This window comes from Mustela lutreola, chromosome 5 (genome assembly GCF_030435805.1).
Source record: "Mustela lutreola isolate mMusLut2 chromosome 5, mMusLut2.pri, whole genome shotgun sequence".
NCBI classification, from domain to species: Eukaryota; Metazoa; Chordata; class Mammalia; order Carnivora; family Mustelidae; genus Mustela; species Mustela lutreola.
In genome coordinates, this window is record NC_081294.1 from 33457393 (window position 1) to 33480260 (window position 22868).

Sequence of the window (22868 nt, forward strand, 5' to 3'; positions counted from 1 at the left end):
GGTGCTAGTACAGAAATGGAATCATTTTCTATAATGACCTTGTACCCTACAAACTTACTAAATTTTTATGATTGAATTCTAAATTTTTATGATTTATGTGCAAATTTTTGCTTCATGAAATTTAAAGCTCTGTTGTTTGAAGTATATATATTTAAGATTGCTGACTTCCTAGTGATTCCATTTTATCATTATTAAATGGCACTCCATCCTTCTTAAAACTCTTGCTCTTGATATCTACTTTGGTATTAATATAATCCCCAGTTTCCTCCTGCTTTCTATGTATTTGTGCCTTTAAATTTATTTATTTATTTATTTATCAAAAGAGAATAAAAAAGACATTATTTTTGAAAAATAAATCAAATTTATGCATTTAACTTTATTTATATATATTTATATTTATATATTTATTCTGCCTCGTTGAGGCAGAAATCTAATTTGATTTTGCCTTATTTGTCCAGTCTGAAAATTTCTGCCTTTTAATTGGAGTGTTTAGAACATTAACATTTGATGTAATTATTGATATGGTTTGGTTTATATCTATCTTCTTGATTTTTTCATTTGTCTGTTTTGTTTCTCTTTTGTTTTTCTCCTATGTTCTTTCCTGTTTATGAAATTTTTTTATTTCACATTTTATTTCCTTTATTGAATTATTATCTATGTCTATTTTTGTTATTTTTTAGTGGTTGCTCTAGGGGTAATAGTATATGTCTGAACTTATCCAAGTCCATTTATAGTCAATGCTGAACCATTTCGTACTTCACAACTCCCGGTTCAGAAATGCAATAACCGTACAACAATATAATTTCATTTACACAATCCATCAAAGCTTTTGTGGTGTTTCAGCTAACTGACTGTGACGTTAACAAGGTGTTATAGCTGTCTTTCCATTCCTGCTGGGCCAGGACTCCTATGTCTGCAGCATTGCTGGGCTGCTAATATTTCTGTTTTATTCTCCACCCTTTAGTAAGCCTCACCCAGCTTACCTTGCTCATATCAAGCATAGCCCTTGGTCAAGGACGCAGAACTCTCCAGTCCAATCACCATGAAAACTTCTGGGATGTTGTTCTGTGCAGTCCCCTCTTCAATGTTTGCCCTGCAGATTTCAGTTGCTTCAGCTTCCTCAAGTCAGCAGGACCATCTTGCTCTGCTAATTCCATTCCACTGCTTCAGTGCGAAAATTCCCAAGCAGGGAGGTGGGGTTAATATGAGGCTTTCCTTGTCAGTTTCTCTTCTTTCAGAGATTGCAGTCTTTTACACACTGTTCTCCAGTTTCATATTTGTACACTGGGGGAGGGTTAGTTCAGTATCTATTAGATCTACTCAAAACCAAGAAGCTTTAGGCACTTCTTATAACGAACAGAATATGTTTCAGGGCACAAGCTCATGGCACCTGTAAGTTAGAAACTTGTAGAGTTTACCTTCACTTTGCTATTTACAGAATTTATCTCTTTGAGAGTCTCTAGTAGTGTAACTGGAGTTTAAGATGATATTGTATAGGTTCTTGAGGCATTCTGGAAGAATTTAACTTCATTTTATGTATTCTGAGCATTTCAGAATTCTCCAGTTTCCCTCTGCTTGCTTCTCCTTTGTGCCTTCTTCATTCTCTTTTTTCTCTTTCCTATGCTTCTTCAATTTCTCTCTCTTTAAAAAAAAAAAAGTAATACATACTTGTATAGGGGATCATATGAGCCCAACATTTTGGGAGGCTTGGTGGATATTAACTTATTTAATTATTGAGCGCAGTGAGTAAAGCAAAAAGGAGAGTAGTGGATGCGAGGCAAGTGAATGTGCCTTACCACTTGTTTTCCTTCTGGAAAATTAAGTGAATTGTTTGTCTTGCTCTCCCCACATTTCTTAAACTATTAGAAGAAAACCTTTGTTATGTTTGTTTTGGAGAAATGTAGAACGATTATGAGCAACATTTTAGGTGAATTGTTAGGCAATTAACTCCCCTTTTTGTTTCCCCTTCACTCTGTAGAGACTGGAAGAAGTTCTTGCCCTTCCTCATATTATGTGATTAATTTTAATACATAAAATTAATTATAATTAATCAATCAATTAATTAATTAATCAATTATTAATTAATTATAATTAATTAATAAAAATATTTGGCAGAAGAAACTCTGCCAAATATTTTATTTCAGAAAACTTTCAAATGAGGCAGATCTGGTAAGCTAAGTTTCAGCTCAAGTAATGGTTACTTAGAAAAGAAAAAAAATTAAATATAGGACTAATTTAACAGCTTCTAAGAGCCTGTCTGGATTTATTTATATTTTAAAATGTTTTTCTGGCTCTGGGATAGTTTTTCTGGCTCTTTTGTGGCAGTCAAAATGCCACAAAAGAAGTACAAAAACATGACTTTCAGTGTCCAAACAATCTGGTCTAGAAAGTAAAGCAAATTGAGGGAACAAATTAAAACACAGTATTACCTCCCTTCTCTCTTATGTTCCACAGTTAAAACATCCAGTGCCTTCATGTTTTTCCTCTATCAGGACAACGCTCTCTTCAGAGAATCTGGCACCTTAGTTCTCAAAGGCAGAGTGATGGAAAAATCATTTGACCTACAGCAGCAAGGATACCAAACTGTAAGAGGACACGGGGAGCCAGCATTCCAGTCTTGACTTTGGCCTTTACAGTGCAGACCTTCCCAAATGGCAGTACCAAATGTTTAGATTTTTACCATGAATATAAAGCCTCATTCCTGGCCCATGCATATTGTTATGAGACTTTCATAAATCAATTAACAGACATATCTCACTCCAGGTAAAAATGGAAAATCTTTCTTATATGACACCCTGGTCAGAAGGTGGCCTCCCTCTTTCCTGGACTGGAATTTGTATTTGTCTGCCAAAGCTACTGTGGCTATTTGAGAGTCAGATTAGGCCCTCACAGGGGAGTTGGGGTCATTGTTCCCATCAAGTGCCACCTCAGAGCCTACACTCATTCTTCTCCCTCTCTGGAACACTTCTCTTCATGACTCATGACTAGCCACTTATCCTCAGGCTTCCACTTCGAGGTTACCTCTTCATAGGCATCTTCCTCAGTCACCCAATATAAATGGATTCTCTAGACACATTCTCTTATAATTCTTATGTTCTTGTCCTTCAAAGCCTTTGTCTCACTACACTAGTATGTCATTTATCTCTGTTTATTGCTTGTTTCTTCCACTGAATCCTGTGCTCCATGAAACCAGGAATCATTTATAGTTGTCCAACCACAACAAACACGGTGTCTAGTATAGAGCCTGGCTCATAGTAGGTGTTCAGTATACATTTATTGACTAAATTAATGAACCACCTTCCTTCTACCCACAACCCCACAGAGGACTATGGAAGGTACATGGAGAGAGCTTCAGTAACCAAACATGGAGTGAGGGGTGTGCAAATTCATCTTATCCAAAATTATGCAGATGATTGACAAAAGCTACCCTGTGGCAAGGGTCAGAAATATGCAGGATGAATCATGAGAAGCCCTCTAAAACCAAATAAGAAAACCTGAATGCACACAAGCCAATTTTAACTAGGCACCTTGTAGAAACCTAGGGCAAAAGGCAGGGCTCTTGTTGCTTATTTTACAAATAGAGGTTTTTAAAAATTTATATAGCAGTGTTAATAATCTACCTCCCTGTGGGTAAGATGATGAAAATAATTAGCACAGGGGAAAGTAACACCAAAGAAAGTCAGCTTATTGGAATAAGAGCTTTCAGTGCAAGGGTATTTGACACCATCTTTGAGCCAACTGCAGAAATACTTGTCTGAGTAGGCTTAAGTGAAAACTGAGTATTCAACTAAAAGGAATGTATTCCACAAGAATATCACACCAGCTTTCCAGTGTAACAGAGAACTTTTGGAACCAATATACATACCTTTAATTCTAATCTGGGGATGGCAAAGAAATTATATCTGATGGGTTAAGTCTAAGTCCATTGGCAGTGGCTGCCCAGAGTACTAGACTGTGACAAATTCTAAGGGTGAGTCTGGGCTCAGTGAGGAAATGAGCCATACCCGGTAGTAATGTTTGATGGGCAGAGAATAGGGATTAAAACTAATCATCCCATGTTGCTGTCATTACCAGTTAAACTTAAAAAAAAAAAGTTTTATTAATTGGGATTTTGATTCAGATTGTAGGTAGGGGTTACATGATGGCCATCTTGAGGGAATAACACCTCAAGTTACAGAAGTAACATTAACATCACACCCAAATAGGTGCCATTTTGCCCCATCCCATAAGGAACAATCTTCATTCAAGGTCCATGGCCTTCAGAATGCCCCCTTTTCTAACCCTTTCTTGGAGCTACCTTTTACCTGTGTGATCCTTGTTTCCCTCCTAGACCAATTAGCCTATTCTCTGGTCTTCTGCAAACTCTTAGTGTAACTGTACACAGAACATTGGATAAATGATCACAAGGAAATATTGACTCAAAATTCTAAATCCTTTGATTCCAGGGCTTTCATACCTCTAAGATAGATTGCATTTAAGAAGTGTGGAAATCTCTCCATTTTTTTTCATCAAGAAACCTGGGCGACCCCACAATCTAATTCTAACAGGAGCTGAGTCACAGAGAGACTTTTTATAATATTAAACAGAAAATCAGCTACAAGAACAGGGAGGGCTCCATTTATAATTCCTAGTCCCAAGATCAGGCAAGTGGACTAGTTATAGTTTTTAGGAAAATACTTTTCTTGATTTATAAATAAAAATTTTTGAAAGCTGACAATGAAGCAAAAAAATGCAAGATTTTTTCATGTGTTTTTGTTTTATTTGATTTGTATTGTTGTTAAATGTAAAAGAATGTTTACAGAGGTCAAGAAAAATTGGGGCCCTCTTTAAATTATATCCCCAAGAGGTATCTTCATCCTGTAGGGATATATTCACCCTTCCTTTTCTATATAAGCAGCTGAACAATATTCCATTGACTTTTACAGTCACTTTCTGGGTTATGGTCCTCCTATGACATAAACAAGTCAAACCCAAATCTTGGTAGAGGGTAAACAGAAATCATCTGCCATACTGAGGACATTAAATCATGCTCTTCTAAATTTCTCCTGATTTTCCATTAATGAGGTAAAAGTTAATTAATGAGGTATTCACACAGAAATTTGCATAAAGGGGGTGCCTGGATGTCTCAGTGGGTTAGGGCCTCTGCTTTTTGCTCAGGTCATGATCTCAGGGTCCTGGGATCAAGCCCCGCATCGGGCTCTCTGCTCTGCAGGGATCCTGCTTCCTCCTCTCTCTCTCTCTCTCTGCCTGCCTCTCTGCCTACTTGTGATCTCTGTCAGTCAAATAAATAAATAAAATCTAAAAATTAAAAGAAAGAAAGAAAGAAAGAAAGAAAGAAATTCTCATAAAGTTGGTAAGGTTCATATTGTTTATTTTTGAAAAAATATTTTCCCCAAAAATCGGACAAAATGTTTTGTGTACTTGTTAACATATAGTTAATGTATAGTTGTGTGGTATGGCATAGTATAGTATAGTACAGTATATCTATGATGTTACTAAATACACCTACCTGTTCCTGTGATTTAAACTCTTGTGCATCTCCATTGTCTGCACAGATTAAAGTTCAAGTGTTTTAAAATAGCTTGCAAAACCCAACTTAATCTGTTATTTTCTATCTCCCTAACTTCATCTCCCTTTTGCCTTTTACCTATGATCTCCAAAAGTACCAAATTGCTAGCAATTACCAGCACACTGGCCTTTCCTTGCACCCTTAACTTTGGTCATGTAGCTTCCTCTGCCTGAAATTGCCTGTCCTCCCTTCTTTGCGTGGTAATATTAATTTATCCTTAAGTAGCTTCTCCTTATACCACATCCCCATTTATGCAGAGGTAGGTATTTCTCGTTTACTTCATAAATTGGTAAGTTTTCATCTCTATCGTTATGGAAATAGTTGTTAGCATTTTATATGTAGTCTCTCTATCTGGAAAGTAGGCACCCAAGGGTGCTGAGTCCTTAAGCATCTCCGTTTGGCACAGATCATGATCCCGGGGTCCTGGGATCCAGCCCGGTACTGGGCTCCCTGCTCAGCGGGAAGCCTACTTCTCCCTCTCCCACTCCTCCTGCTTGTGTTCTCTTTCTCACTGTCTCTCTGTCAAATACATAAAATCTTTTGAAAAGAAAGAGAGAAAGTAGGCACTTGCAGGGCTGTGAACAATATCTTGATGTACTCAGTGCCATGTCAGGGCCAGTGTCCGGCTCATCAGAGGCCCACACATATGTGGCTCAATGATTAAATTAATTAATGGAGAGAATTCATCATTCAGATAACGAAGGAGAAAGGTGTTCAATAACTGTAATTCATTATGATGAGGCGCACGCGCACACACACACACACACCCCAAAACAAAAAAGTATAAATTCGACTTGTTTACTTACTTATGACTGGAGAGTTTATATTACAAATAGGATGAGTGAATGTCCACACAGATGGAAGAGGAGAAGAGAACCTGGTGTCACTTCCGCTTCCTGATTCCCTCTCCTCTTCTCCCGAGTGCGGCCCCGGCACCATCCTCCCTTCCCCAGTTCCTTCCCTGACGACCAGATCAAGCGTCCACAGTCACCTCTGCTCACAGCTAATGTTCTTTCCTCTCAACTTTCATAGCGCTTTCAGTCTACACTATGGACTTGGCATTTTAAATGTGACCCGTACCCTTAGACAGTTTTTCTGTGTCTTGTTTTTTCTATTAGGTCATAAGTTCATGGCGACTAGAAACCATGCTTCTTTTTTCCCTTCTAATTCCAGCAATGTGTCTTGCACATGGAAAGGGTCTTACACAACATGCTGCACCTTATGCAACCACTCGGGAGCAAAAAGGAGCTTGAACTGAAAATCGGGAAACCTGAGTTGAGAGCCCAAGCTTTCACTTAATAGCTTTCACTTAAAAGCTTTGTGACTGTGGGAAACTTCCTTAATTCTCTAAGCTTCAGCTGCATGATACATGAAATCAAAATCAGAGTGGTCAGAGTGGTCAGAAGGATAGCATGAGATCATGTTAGTAACGTGTTTCAACTGAAAGGCCCTTCAAATATTAAGTAATAGTATTATTTTGGAACAAACACCTCACTTTTCAGGATCTCTCTTTCTATTAACTCCTTTATCTCTTCCCAGCAGCTGTTAATAATTTCTAGGCTCTTGATTTTTATCTGGTTTCTCAGGGAGGAAGACAGACATTTACCTCTATTAGTCCCTCTTCTCCTCCAAGAGTTTCAGAAATGCTGGTTTCCTGCTTTGCTTCGGGGTGCTATAGCAGTGTGTGAACTGGTAGCCACTATAAGAAAAACAAACCTTCGTAACAGAGGAGGTTTGTAACAAACAATATAGTCTTTGTTTGCTCCAACTTTTAAAAGCATGATTTAAAAAAAAAAAAAAACTGTAAAAGTAATACAAGTGCATGAGAGATCATTAGAAAAATACGGATGAATAAGAAAAAAAATCACAATAAAATTATCCACAATCCCATTACAATAATTGATAATGCTTTGGCATACTTATTTCCAGAATCGCTGGTTTCCTGCTTTGCTTCGGGGTGCTATAGCAGTGTGTGAACTGGTAGCCACTATAAGAAAAACAAACTTTCGTAACAGAGGAGGTTTGTAACAAACAATATAGTCTTTGTTTGCTCCAACTTTTAAAAGCATGATTTTAAAAAAAAACTGTAAAAGTAATACAAGTGCATGAGAGATCATTAGAAAAATACGGATGAATAAGAAAAAAAATCACAATAAAATTATCCACAATCCCATTACAATAATTGATAATGCTTTGGCATACTTATTTCCAGAATCCTTTTTTATGCTTATATATTTTAACATAGTTCTAATAATTAATCATTAATTATTATCCATAATAATTCAGATGTTTGATAAACCGACATTTTAATGGTTAGAAAGTTTAAATGTGGGGATTACCTGATTCTTGGACATTAATTTATTTTTAATTTTCATCATTAAAAATACTGCTATGATTAATATCTTTCTATATATCAGCTTTTTATTTCTTTCTACACATAAGATGATTTATTCAGGAAAAATCAATAGAAGTCATTCCTGTGTCAAAGGGCTCAAACATTTCTTTTCTTTTTAAAAAGATTTTATTTATCTGAAAGAGAGAGCATAAGTGGGGGTGGGGCAGTTGGACTGGGGACTTGGCTGAGAGATAAGCAGACTGCCTGCTGAGTGGGGTGCCCTAGTAAGGTCTGAAGGCAGGGCTGGAGGAGAGGGGCTCCATCCCAGGACCCTGAGATCATGACCTGAGCCAAAGTCAGACACTTAACGGACTGAGCCACCCATGTACTCCTCAGAGGGCCCAACATTTCTAAGCCTCTGATGATCTGTCTTAATTCGATTTCCTTTGAAGAATCCTACCCTACACTGAGTGGGGCAGCCTGAATGAAGGACACAACATGATTTAGGCAAGTTATTGTGATGATGGTTAATGTTAATAAGATGAAAAGAGAGAAGTGGGCAGATCTGAGGCCATATTATTTAGAAACAAAAATTACTATAGCTCTACTCTCCAGTATAAGAGAGAATATGCAAAGAATGTTACAGGGTACTTGAAGCATTTTTTTCCTTACATAAAAACTATTTGTTGAATAATATTTCACTTTGCTTCCTTAACACAGAACTCTGATTTAGAGACACTCTAACAAATCCTTCCATGAACTTTAGGAATTGCTTTATGAAATCAGGACCAAAATCCAACCAGATTTGAATCTCAGAGCTGAGGAATATAGGAGAGGGTGATACTTTCAGAGAAAGGCTGAATTTTATCTTAAGGAGATGGGGACCGTAGCCAAGCTATATCACCAAAATGACTTCATTTGGAACTTTCTCCCTAATTTCAAAATAATAAGGCCTTGGCATAACTAGCTCAGGACATTATTTATAGTTATTTGTTTAATTAAAAATGAGGGAGAAGCGATTCTACCATTACATGCAATATTTTGGTAGAAGTTTTCTGCTAAAAAGCAAACAACATGCATTTGATTTGGACTCTTTCTCAAGATGATGTTTGGAAAGGAACTTTCCAAAAAGGGACACAGTGTTTTCTTCTCTTACCTCTCTAAAACGGTGGAGTTCTAAGCTTTCCTCTCTTTTTCTTCTAAGATAAGATTGTTGACAGATACATACAAGTCATCAAGTCATTGGAAGGTTTGGAGATTTGCTGTAGTTGCTTTGTTTGCATGTTTGTTTTCTTTCCTTTCTTTTTTTTTTTTTTTTTTTTTTTTTGCATGTTTGGTTCTTAAATTAGAGATAGAGGGACAAGAAGAGAAATATTTGGTGTTTTCTCAGGCAACAATCTGGAATCGTGCCTTCGATTTATGCTTTGGTTTTTCATTCTGGATGTTTAAAAGCAACTAACTAGGAAGATGTACACCCTAACTTACTCCTAGCAGCACCTTCTGCAGGCCCCAAGTGAAGAGATAGTTTCATTTCTACCCTGAATCTTGATTCAAGGAAAAGTTAGACCATCTTGCAGTCAGGGATGACATTGAGAACTCACGGTTGGGTAAAAATCTCTCTTTAGTTATATTCTATGAAATACACAGAGTATTTGGTTGTTTAGTTCAGTAGGAATGAAAGCCATTTTATTTTTACCTTAACCAATAATTTGTTAGGACTGAAACCAGAAATAATAAAACATCCTCTTCTTTAACATCCTCTCCCATGTTTTTCCAGCCTTCGTGGGACATCAAAGACTTCCGCGCCGTCAGCTACTAGAAGTTCGCTTGACTGTCTGAGGGTTCAGGTGAGAAGCTGAGTAGGAGGCTCACTGTATATTACATAAATCTTCTAGCTTTGTATTTTTAAATGATCATTGCCACTTCAAAATCTTGCTAATATGTTTTTTCTTTTCTTTTTTAGTTCTTTACTTTCTCTTTTGTAATGTTCTTGTTTAGCAACAGTTGACAAAGTGAGCAGTAAATAAGAAATCACATTAGAGAAGAGTAAGGTTTTCTGCGACTGGCTTCTTACAATTTTTTTTTTTTTTTTTACATCCCGGCATTTTTGTTTCTTATCTATTTACTTGAAAACTAATTATATGTATATGAGAGAGAATCAATTCGTAGAGCAGATTATAAAATGGACTTGTTGATTTTAGCCATTCTGACTGGTGTGAGGTGATATCTCATTGTGGTTTTGATTTGTATTTTGTCATTCATTTTTTTATAAATAATTTTTTATTTTTTATAAACATTTATTTTTATCCCCCAGGGTACAGGTATGTGAATCACCAGGTTTACTCACTTCACAGTACTCACCATAGCACATACCCTCCCTAATGTCCATAACCACCCCTTCCCAGAACCCCCGCCCCCAGCAACCCTCAATTTGTTTAGTGAGATTAAGAGTCACTTATGGTTTGTCTCCCTCACAATCCCATCTTTTTTCATTTATTCTTCTCCTACCCCCTTAACCCCCCTGTTGCATCTCCACTTCCTCATATCAGGGAGATCATATGATAGTTGTCTTTCTCTGCTTGACTTATTTCGCTAAGCATGATACCCTCTAGTTCCATCCATGTTGTCGCAAATGGCAAGATTTCATTTCTTTTGATGGCTGCATAGTATTCCATTGTGTATATATACCACCTCTTCTTTATCCATTCATGGACATCTAGGTTCTTTCCATAGTTTGGCTATTGTGGACATTGCTGCTATAAACATTCAGGTGCACGTGCTCCTTCAGATCACTATGTTTGTATCCTTAGGGTAAATACCCAATAGTGCAATTTCTGGGTCATAGGGCAGTTCTATTTCAACATTTTGAGGAACCTCCATGCTGTTTTCCAGAGTGGTTGCACCAGCTTGCATTCCCACCAACAGTGTAGGAGGGTTCCCCTTTCTCCACATCCTCGCCAGCATCTGTCATTTCCTGACTTGTTGATTTTAGCCATTCCGACTGGTGTGAGGTGATATCTCATTGTGGTTTTGATTTGTATTTCCCTGATGCCGAGTGATATGGAGCACTTTTTCATGTGTCTGTTGGCCATTTGGATGTATTCTTTGCAGAAATGTCTGTTCATGTCCTCTGCCCATTTCTTGATTGGATTATTTGTTCTTTGGGTGTTGAGTTTGCTAAGCTCTTTATAGATTTTGGACACTAGCCCTTTATCTGATATGTCGTTTGCAAATATCTTCTCCCATTCTGTCAGTTGTCTTTTGATTTTGCTAACTGTTTCCTTTGCTGTGCAAAAGCTTTTGATCTTGATGAAATCCCAATAGTTCATTTTTGCCCTTGCTTTCCTTGCCTTTGGCAATGTTCCTAGGAAGATGTTGCTGCGGCTGAGGTTGAAGAGGTTGCTGCCTGTGTTCTCCTCAAGGATTTTGATGGATTCCTTTCTCACATTGAGGTCCTTCATCCATTTTGAATCTATTTTCTTGGGTGGTGTAAGGCAATGGTCCAGTTTCGTTTTTCTGCATGTGGCTGTCCAATTTTCCCAGCACAATTTATTGAAGAGGCTGTCTTTTTTCCATTGGACATTCTTTCCTGCTTTGTCGAAGATTAGTTGACCATAGATTTGAGGGTCTATTTCTGGGCTTTCTATTCTGTTCCATTGATCTATGTGTCTGTTTTTGTGCCAGTATCATGCTGTCTTGATGATGACAACTTTGTAATAGAGCTTGAAGTCCGGAATTGTGATGCCACCAACTTTGGCTTTCTTTTTCAATATTCCTTTGGCTATTAGAGGTCTTTTCTGGTTCCATAAAAATTTTAGAATTATTTGTTCCATTTCTTTGAAAAAGATGGATGGTACTTTGATAGGGATTGCATTAAATGTGTAGATTGCATTAGGTAGCATAAACATTTCACAATATTTATTCTTCCAACCCAGGAGCATGGAATATTTTTCCATTTCTTTGTGTCTTCCTCAATTTCTTTCATGAGTACTTTATAGTTTTCTGAGTATAGATTCTGTGTCTCTTTGGTTAGGTTTATTCCTAGGTATCACATGGTTTGGGGTGCAATTGTAAATAGGATAGACTCCTTAATTTCTCTTTGACTTCTTCTTTGCTGCTTTGGATGCCTTTAATTTCCTTTTGTTGTCTGATTGCTGAGGCTAGGACTTCTAGTACTATGTTGAATAGCAGTGGTGATAATGGACATCCCTGCCGTGTTCCTGACCTTAGCAGAAAAGCTTTCAGTTTTTCTCCATTGAGAATGATATTTGCGGTGGGTTTTTCATAGATGGCTTTGATGATATTGAGGTATGTGCCCTCTATCCCTACACTTTGAAGAGTTTTGATCAGGAAGGGATGATGTACTTTGTCAAATGCTCTTTCAGCATCTATTGAGAGTATCATGTGGTTTTTGTTCTTTCTTTTATTGATGTGTTGTATCACATTGACTGATTTGCGGATGTTGAACCAACCTTGCAGCCCTGGAATAAATCCCACTTGGTCGTGGTGAATAATCCTTTTAATGTACTGTTGAATCCTATTGGCTAGTATTTTAGTGAGAATTTTCGCATCTGTGTTCATCAAGGATATTGGTCTACAGCTCTCTTTTTTGATGGGATCCTTGTCTGGTTATGGGATCAAGGTGATGCTGGCCTCATAAAATGAGTTTGGAAGTTTTCCTCCCATTTCTATTTTTTTGGAACAGTTTCAGGAGAATAGGAATTAGTTCTTCTTTAAATGTTTGGTAGAATTCCCCCAGGAAGCCGTCTGGCCCTGGGCTTTTGTTTGTTTGGAGATTTTTAATGACTGTTTCAATCTCCTTACTGGTTATGGGTCTGTTCAGGTTTTCTATTTCTTCCTGGTTCAGTTGTGGTAGTTTATATGTTTCTAGGAATGCATCCATTTCTTCCAGATTGTCAAATTTGTTGGCGTAGAGTTGCTCATAGTATGTTCTTATAATAATTTGTATTTCTTTGGTGTTAGTTGTGATCTCTCCTCTTTCATTCATGATTTTATTTATTTGGGTCCTTCCTCTTTTCTTTTTGATAAGTCTGGCCAGGGGTTTATCAATTTTATTAATTCTTTCAAAGAACCAGCTTCTAGTTTCATTTTATTGTTTTTTTGGCTTCTATTTCATTGATTTCTGCTCTGATCTTTATGATTTCTCTTCTCCTGCTGGGTTTAGGGTTTCTTTCTTGTTCTTTCTCCAGCAACTTTAGGTGTAGGGTTAGGTTGTGTACCTGAGACCTTTCTTGTTTCTTGAGAAAGGCTTGTATCGCTATATATTTTCCTCTCAGGACTGCCTTTGTTGTGTCCCACAGATTTTGAACTGTTGTATTTTCATTATCATTTGTTTCCATGATTTTGTTCAATTCTTCTTTAATTTCCCGGTTGACCCATTCATTCTTTAGAAGGATGCCGTTTAGTCTCCATGTATTTGGGTTCTTTCCAAACTTCCTCTTGTGGTTGAGTTCTAGCTTCAGAGCACTGTGGTCTGAAAATATGCACTGTGGTCTGAAAATATGATCCCAATCTTTTGATACTGGTTGAGTCCTGATTTAGGACCGAGTATGTGATCTATTCTGGAGAATGTTCCATGTGCGCTATTGAAGAATGTGTATTCTGTTGCTTTGGGTTGAAATGTTCTGAATATATCTGTGATGTCCATCTGGTCCAGTGTGTCATTTAAGGCCTTTATTTCCTTGTTGATCTTTTGCTTGGATGATCTGTCCATTTCAGTGAGGGGGGGTGTTAAAGTCCCCTACTATTATTGTATTATTGTTGATGTGTTTCTTTTATTTTGTTATTAATTGGTTTATAGTGTTGGCTGCTCCCACGTTGGGGGCATAGATATTTAAAATTGTTAGATCTTCTTGTTGGACAGACCCTTTGAGTATGATATATTGTCCTTCCTCATCTTTTATTATAGTCTTTGGCTTAAAATCTAATTGATCTGATATAAGGATTGCCACTCCTGCTTTCTTCTGATGTCCATTAGCATGGTAAATTCTTTTCCACCCCCTCACTTTAAATCTGGAGGTGCCTTTGGGCTTAAAATGAGTTTCTTGGATGCAACATATAGATGGGTTTTGTTTTTTTATCCATTCTGATACCCTGTGTCTTTTGATTGGGGCTTTTTAGCCCATTAACATTCAGGGTAACTATTGAGAGATATGAATTTAGTGCCATTGTATTGCCTGTAAGGTAACGGTTACTGTATATGGTCTCTGTCCTTTCTGATCTACTACTTGTAGGCTCTCTCTTTGCTTAGAGGACCCCTTTCAATATTTCCTGTAGAGCTGGTTTGGTGTTTGCAATTTCTTTCAGTTTTTGTTTGTCCTGGAGTCTTTTAATCTCTCCTTCTATTTTCAATGATAGTTTAGCTGGATATAGTATTCTTGGCTGCATGTTTTTCTCATTTAGTGCTCTGAAAATATCATGCCAGCTCTTTCTGGCCTGCCAAGTCTCTGTGGATAAGTCAGCTGCCAATCTAATATTTTTACCATTGTATGTTACAGACTTCTTTTCCCGGGCTGCTTTCAGGATTTTCTCTTTGTCACTAAGACTTGTAAATTTTACTATTAGGTGACGGGGTGTGGGCCTATTCTTATTGATTTTGAGGGGCGTTCTCTGAACCTCCTTAATTTTGATGCTTGTTCCCTTTGCCATATTGGGGAAATTCTCCCCAATAATTCTCTCCAGTATACCTTCTGCTCCCCTCTCTCTTTCTTCTTCTTCTGGAATCCCAATTCTTCTAATGTTGTTTCATCTTATGGTGTCACTTATCTCTCGAATTCTCCCCTCGTGGTCCAGTAGCTGTTTGTCCCTCTTTTGCTCAGCTTCTTTATTCTCTGTCATTTGGTCTTCTATATCACCAATTCTTTCTTCTGCCTCATTTATCCTTGCAGTAAGAGCCTCCATTTTTTATTGCACCTCATTAATAACTTTTTTTATTTCAACTTGGTTAGATTTTAGTTCTTTTATTTCTCCAGAAAGGGCTTTTATATCTCTCGAGAGGGTTTCTCTAATATCTTCCATGCCTTTTTTGAGCCCGGCTAGAACCTTGAGAATCGTCATTCTGAACTCTAGATCTGACATATTACCAATGTCTGTATTGATTAGTTCCCTAGCCTTCGATACTGCCTCTTGTTCTCTTTTTTGTGGTGAATTTTTCTGCCTTGTCATTTTGTCCAGATATGAGTACATGAAGGAGCAAGTAAACTACTAAAAGGGTGGCAATAACCCCAGGAAAATATGCTTTAACTAAATCAGAAGAGATCCCAAATCGTGAGGGGGGTGAAAGGCGATAAAAAGAGGTTCAAAAAGAAAGAAAGAAAAAAAAGAAAGGAAAAAAAAGAACAGAAAATAATTTTAAAAAGAAAAAGAATAAAGGAAAATATAGAAAAGAAAAATATATATATATTAGATAACCTAGTTAAAAAATGTTAAAAAAGAAATGCTAAAAGTTAAAAAAAATTTAGTAGAAGAAGAGAAAAAAAATGAAAAAAAAATTAAATTAACTGCAAGACTGAAAAAATCACAGGGAGAAAGCCATGAGTTCCGTGCTTTGCTTTCTCCTGCTCTGGAATTCTGCTGCTCTCCTTGGTATTGAAACCGCACTCCTTGGTAGGTGAACTTGGTCTTGGTTGGATTTCTTGTTGATCTCCTGGGGGAGGGGCCTGGTGTAGTGATTCTCAAGTGTCTTTGCCCCAGGCGGAATTTCACCGCCCTTACCAGGGGCCGGGCTTAGTAATCCGCTCGGGTTTCCTTTCAGGAGCTTTTGTTCCCTGAACGCTTTCCGTAGAGTTACAGAAGACGGGAATACAAATGGCGGCCTCCTGGTCTCCAGCCCGGAGGAGCCGAGAGCCCAGGGCCCCACTCCTCAGTGCGCCCTCAGAGGACAGCGCCCAGCAACTCCCGTCTGCCTGACCTCCAGCTGCGCTCCGAGCTCACTTCGCCTGCAACCGGTTCAAGGTAACCCCCGAGCTGGGAGCTTACTGTCGGCTCTGTCTCTGTAGCCGGCTTCCCGTTCCAATACCCGCAAGCTCTGCAACACTCAGACACCCCCGATCCTTCTGTGACCCTGCGGGACCTGAGGCCATGCTGACCCCGCGTGGGCTTCGCCCCGGTTTAGCCTCTGGAACGATGTCCCTCAACAGAACAGACTTTTAAAAGTCCTGATTTTGTGCTCCGTTGCTCCGCCGCTTGCCAGGAGCCGGCCCCTCCCCCCAGGGTCGATCTTCCCGTGGCTTTGGATTCACTTCTCTGCCAGTCCTACCTTTCAGAAAGTGGTTGTTTTTCTGTTTTCAGAATTGCTGTTCTTCTCTTCGATCTGCCAATGGATTTGCAGGTGTTTGCAATCTTTAGATAAGCTATCTAGCTGATCTCCTGCTAACTGAAGTAGTCTCAGCCTGCTACTTCTCCGCCATCTTGACTCCTCCCCCAGGATATTGTTATTAAGAGAGTTTGGATATAGGGGCATCTGGGTGGCTCAGTAGGTTGGTCATCTGACTCTTGATTTCAGTTCATGAGATCATGAGATCAGGGTCATGAGATCGGGGTCATGGGACTGATCCCCATGAGGGGCTCCATGGTCAGTGGGGAGTCTGCTTAAGATTCTCTCTCCCCCTCCTCCACTTCCCCTCATTCTCTAAATAAATAAATAGATGGATAAATCTTCAAAAAAGAGAGAAAGAGTTTAGATATATTTTATAGACATCTGCCAGAGTGTGTTGGAGCTGTAACTCAGGTATCTAACCATGAAATTATGTATTTCTATCTGCAGTGCTACTGGCCTCCAGGCATGAGATTATACATAGTAATAAACTATGTAGATAGCTCAGATAGATATGTAGAATGGTTATTTCATTTATCTGGATATTTTTCTCCTTCAAATTCTCTTCTCTCTTCCTTCCCTCTCCCTCCATCTTTCCCCATCCCCCCTTTCCTCCTTCCCCCCTTCTTTCTTTTCTTTTTGTCTGTGATAGCTCTGTGTTTGAAAAAATTAAATAATTAAACAGTACCCCAAACACTTCAAGTTTGTCAAGTCTTCAACGTATTTATCCTTTTGTATGAAACCCAGATAGTGCCACTGTTAGTCGTCTGCTCACAAATCTCCAGTAACTTCTTATTGTTCACAGGTCAGTCTCTAATCTAGGGGCAGCATTCTCTAGCCTATGTTCTTTCTCCATTCTAGAATCTCTAACGTCCCCTCTCCTCTCCTCTCAATATATTCACAGTTCAGTTCTATTTCAAGTCTTGTATATATTCATAATCATTGCCTATAAAATTTCTCTACTTGGCTTCTTGAGATTAGTTCTAGAGAAACTACTTTTATCCTTAAGCAGAAAAATGGGAGGTCTGTGCATGCAGCATGAGATTTTATACCTGAGAAGAATTTAGGAGTTTTCTAGTCCAACATTTTACTTTGCAGATGAGGAAATTGAGACTTAGAGAAGCTAACTGATTTGTTCAAATTTGGATACTAATTTTTATCATGGTAACTGACTTTCAGTACAGCCCCTCAATTTTTTCTAATTTTAATTAAAAGGAATATTTTAAAGTCTATCTTAAAATCCACAAACCATCTAAAATTTTTAAAAAACTAATATTATTTATTATTTTTATTGCTATTCTATTAACAAAATGTCTAATAATGTTTTGGAAAAAATGACTGAGTGAATGAATGAATGGATGAATATTTAATTACCGAGTCTCCATGTATCTCACAGTGTACCCTATCATCCTGATACTTTTAATAATGGTTTTCTCTCAATTTAATGTCCTTATAAATATAATCTCTACATAAAACACTGTTTTATTTTAAACTGTAATATTATGCATTTACTGAAAACTTAATAATCTATACATTATGCCTTACTAAATTGTATTTCTTAGAGAAAGGAATGACTTTTAGATGATAGCTTAAAAATTATGACTTCACTAATAACTTCAAGTTCTTCCGACCTAATGCGCCAGTTCCACTTGTGAGTAAACATCCATCTACCCTGCCCCTTATATTCTCCTCTGTCCTATTTTCACCTCTGACTTGACAGTGGTGACCTTCAAGAATAACAATAACTAGCAATAATGTCCTTAAGCCCTGCTGGCTTCCTGGCAGGCTAGCGGGCCCAGATATATTCCATGCTGAGGTCTTACCTTTATTTAAGAGATTTGTTAGACTGATGGGATAAATGTAAGCATACTCATCTGCACCATTAAACACTGTTCAAAGGCTCAAAGGTCACAAGTGGAAGGGAGAACAGCCATGGATATTGATGGCTTACTGTTTATAATTAAGAGCTGTAGGACCACATGTCTCCACACTGTACTCTGAGTGTTCCACTCTGGAGGTGCAAATTGTGGTGAAGCTCTTCAGTGGTGCTTTTTGAATGAAGCAGAGGCAGAATAACATGGCAGTTAAGGGCATGCACGAGATTACACTTTGATAGAGCTAGAGATGAGTTCTGACCTTGTCATTTCCTGTGAGCCACTCCTCAGGCAAAGTTTAAACCTCAGTTTCTCATTTGTAAAATAGAGATAATTATGAATACTTACCCCATTGGGAAGCCGTGAAGATTAAATGAGATAATGCATGCAAAGTGCTTAGTGCACTGACCCACTCCTGCTAGACCCTGATTAATAATAATAAAATCATTGAGGCCAGAAAAGTCCATAGTTGGTAATCCTGCATTAATTCTTGTGCCAAACTTTAAAGGCCTGGCTTCTGATGAAATGCTAAATACCCGTAATTGATCAACAAAGCAGTGGGTTGCCTGCATCAGATATGCGGAGGAAGGATACATAAATGCAAGCAAGCATTTCTCGGACTGAGAGTCATGCCCTGCACTGTCTGCAGATCCCAGATGAGCTGGCAGGTTTTTCAAAACAAGTATTTAAATGAATGAGTCAGCATTCAAAATGTCCTGCAGTGAAGTCCAGGAACCACATCAACATACGTTGCTTGGCATCTGAGGAGGTTGATTATTTATACTGAGTTATGACCAATTCAGAGGCACCATGCTGAGATGTTTTCCTCTAACGGTGCTGTGCTTTTGAGCCCTAATAGATGGTATATGATGTAGCTATTTACATGCATGCCTGTGTCCCTCTACCACAACACGGGGACTGTGTTTCACTTGCCATTGTATCAAGTAGTACATAAGAGAGTGCCTAGAGGGGTGCCTGGGTGGCTCAGTGGGTTCAAAGCCTCTGCCTTCAGCTCAGGTCATGGTCCCAGGGTTCTGGGATCGAGCCCCACATTGGGCTCTCTGCTCAGCGGGGAGGCTGCTCCCCCCGCCCCCCCCCGCTGCTTCTCTGCCTACTTGTGATCTCTGTCTGTCAAATAAAGACATTAAAAAAAAAAAGAGAGTGCCTAGAACCTAGAAACTGCTTCATAAAGACTGGTTGACTAAGTGAGTGAAATATGAATTCCAGCTATGTTATTTTAATACTCCCTAGATAATTTCATCCTGTCTTTGTCAATATGATAGAGACTGACAACTAGTCTTCAAGGATCAATGGAGCACAAAGTTGGTATTCTGTAGAGTGTGATTTCAAATATGCAGGGACACCACCCCCACCCCTTAACATGGCAATGTAGAACAGGAGTGGGAGCATGACTTCCAGACCCAGCCTATGTGGATTCAAATCCTGACTTTGCCATTTCTCAGTTTGTGACTTCAGACAAGTCACTTAGTACATCTGTGACTAGTTTTCTCAACTCTAAAATAGGGATAATTATTGTACGTACATTGATACAATTACTGAAAGGATTAAATGAGCTAATATTCATAAAATGTTTAGATTATTGACTAACATTTGGTTAAGTACTATAGAATATTTATTACAGAACATCAAAAAGCTCATATGCTAACTATAAGGCTCTGAAATAGCCAACCAGCTCTCTGATTATTTTTTTTTCAAAAAATTTTTTAAAGATTTTATTTATTTATTCGGCAGACAAAGATCACAAGTAGGCAGAGAGGCAGGCAGAGAGAGGAGGAAGCAGGCTCCCTGTGGAGCAGAAAGCCTGATGCAGAGCTCGATCCCAGGAGCCTGGGATCATGACCTGAGCCGAAAGCAGAGGCTTTAACCCACTGAGCCACCCAGGCACCCCTATTTTTTTTCAAATTTTTATTTAAACTCTAGTTAGTTAACATATAGTATAATATTAGTTTCAGGTGTAGTATTTAGTGATTCGTCAGTTACATACAACACCCAGTGCTCATCACAACTGTTCTCCTTAATCCCCATCACTGATTTAACCCATCCCTCCCACGCATCTCCCCTTCCAGGAATCCTCAATTTGTTCTCTATAGTTAAGAGTTGGTTTCTGGTTTGCCTTTCTTTTTTTCCTATATTCATCTGTTTTGTTTCTTAAATTCCACATATGATGGAAATCAGATGGTATTTATCTTTCTCTGACTGACTTATTTCACTCAGCATAATATACTTCAGTTCCATCCACATCATTGCAAATGGCAAGATTTCATTCTTTGTTTTGGTTGAGTAACATCCCATTGTATATATCTACACCGCTTCTTATTTATCCATTCATCAGTTGATGGACATTTGGGTTCTTTCCATAATTTGGTTATTGTTGATAATGCTGCTATAAACATTGGGGTGCATGTATCCCTTTGAATTAGTATATTTGTATCCTTTGGGTAAATACCTAGTAGTGCAATTTCTGGATCATACAGTAGTTCTGGTTTTAACTTTTTGAGGAACCTCCATGCTGTTTTCCAGCATGGCTGCACCAGTTTGCGTTCCTGCCAACAGTGTAAGAGGGTTTCCCGTTCTCTGCATCCTCATCTCTCTGAATGATATAAAGGAGCATTCAGTGATGGTTATACTTAGAGCTGGAAGAAGCTCTTACTTGCCCACATTTGGGCTGTGTTGTACTCTGTTTCTCATTGTATTGTATTTCCTTGAAAATCAGTCTTTATGTAGCATTTATATTAATTAAATTTGGTTAAGCCAAATACTCCCTTATTCAACCATTAGGATAACTCCTTGTTTCATACAACTAGTCTTCTTGAGTAGTTTATGACAGAAGCTAATTTGACACTAAATGGTAAGTTTTAGATACATTGCTCAGGTACTGAATAATAGAGTCAGAAAATGCAAACAAGGAATATAGATTAAACAAATTATGTACTTAATCAGGATAATTACACAGGTTTGCTGTGGAAATAGAAATGTAACATTATCATTCTAGATTCCATACCTGTGCTGGATCTATTGTGCCCATTGTGTCTGGTTCAAGGATAAAATTAAATTCCATTTATATGCTTAAAATATCTAATGTAAGTACTCATTCTTGAAGTAATATATTCTGCAAAAGCATATACTTCATATAACAGAATTAATAACTTTAATATCCATACTTTGCTTATCAGTCTTCCTAGTTTTGATTTTTAAAAAAAGGTATTTCAAAGGTTATAAATAAAAAGAAAAAAAAGACCCTTAGGTGGAAGATTCCACGATACAATATTAAACAACAGAAATAAGGTAATAAGATTTGGTATCTTTTACATTCTGTGTGCCAAGCAGGTCATTTTTATTCAACTATCAGGTACAAAATCACTGAGCCTTATATACTGTGACTAGATAAGACTTGCTCACTGGATATAACAGACAGAAAGGCTAAGGGCATTGAATCTATAATAATACTTGACTTTTTGGAAGTTTAATATTCTCCCAACCTCAGCAGAGCTTCCATGCAGAAGTAAAGCGAAATGGCCTTCTGGACTCGGAAAGCGTTGTTTCTAGCCATTATCAAGCAGACAGCATTTTATTCCCAGTTAAAAAACATAGGTTCTATCCTGGGTTAAAGCATGTCTCCACAAAATTCATGTCCAGTCCACCCCGAATCTATGAATGTGGCCTTATTTGGAAATAGGATCTTTGCAGACATAATCAAGTTATGATGAGGTCACACAGAGTTAGGGTGGGCCCTAACCCATATGACTGGTGTCTTTATAAGAAGAGAGAAGTTTGGACCCAGGGATACAGACACAGAAAAAGAGCATCACATGGTGATAGAAGAGAGATTGGAGTGATTGGTTCCTTAGCCAAGGACTGCTAAGAATCCAGCAATCACCAACAGCTAGGAGAGAGGCACGAGATTCTCTTCTAAGCTTCCAATAAGAAACCAACCCTGCTGACACTTTGATTTTGAACTTCTGGCCTCCCACACTGTGAGAGAATAAATTTCTATTGTCTTCAGCCATCTAGTTTGTGGTAATGTTACATCAGCCCTAGGAAACCAATTGCATAGTTGCTTAGTTACCTGCCTTCCCATGCCAAGGTTGATTAAAACAACTAATGAGAACTGGTATGAATGTATATTTTGAAATAGCCCTTAATACTCAAGATGGCATAAAGGTTGTCCTAGTTCAGCACAAACAGGAGTTATCTTCTTGGCTGGTGGGGCCCCCTCAATATCTATGTGCAAGTTAACACAATGAGAGCTTTTAATTTTGCTTGTTAGAAAAATCAGAACAGTCAGAGCCAATGTATGTGGGGAGAAAGGAGCGGTGGATGGTGGAAGACAATGACATGGTAGCTTTCCCCAACTCCTGGCCTGCTAGCTTGTTCATCAGCACTTATGGAAGGAGGGGTTTAAAAGCAGAACCCAAATCATCTGTTTTCATGAGTAATTTCATGAAACATTCCTGTTTCTGGGATCCACCAACCAAGTAGAGGTCAAGATGGCAGAAAGTGTTTTCTTCCACATTTGATCATGAAGCTCTTGCACTCTAGGTGTTATGAGGACAACATAGGTAAATTTACGTATGTAAAACATACGTGGTTAGGTCTGATAATTATAAAAGGGGAGAACATTAGCAGACCTATTTCCAAGTACATGGAAGACTCCTCTGGAGAAACTCCAAAATAACTGGGCAAGATTGCTTGTTAAGTAGCAATATGTATAATTTTCCTGTGTCTGCAAGGAGA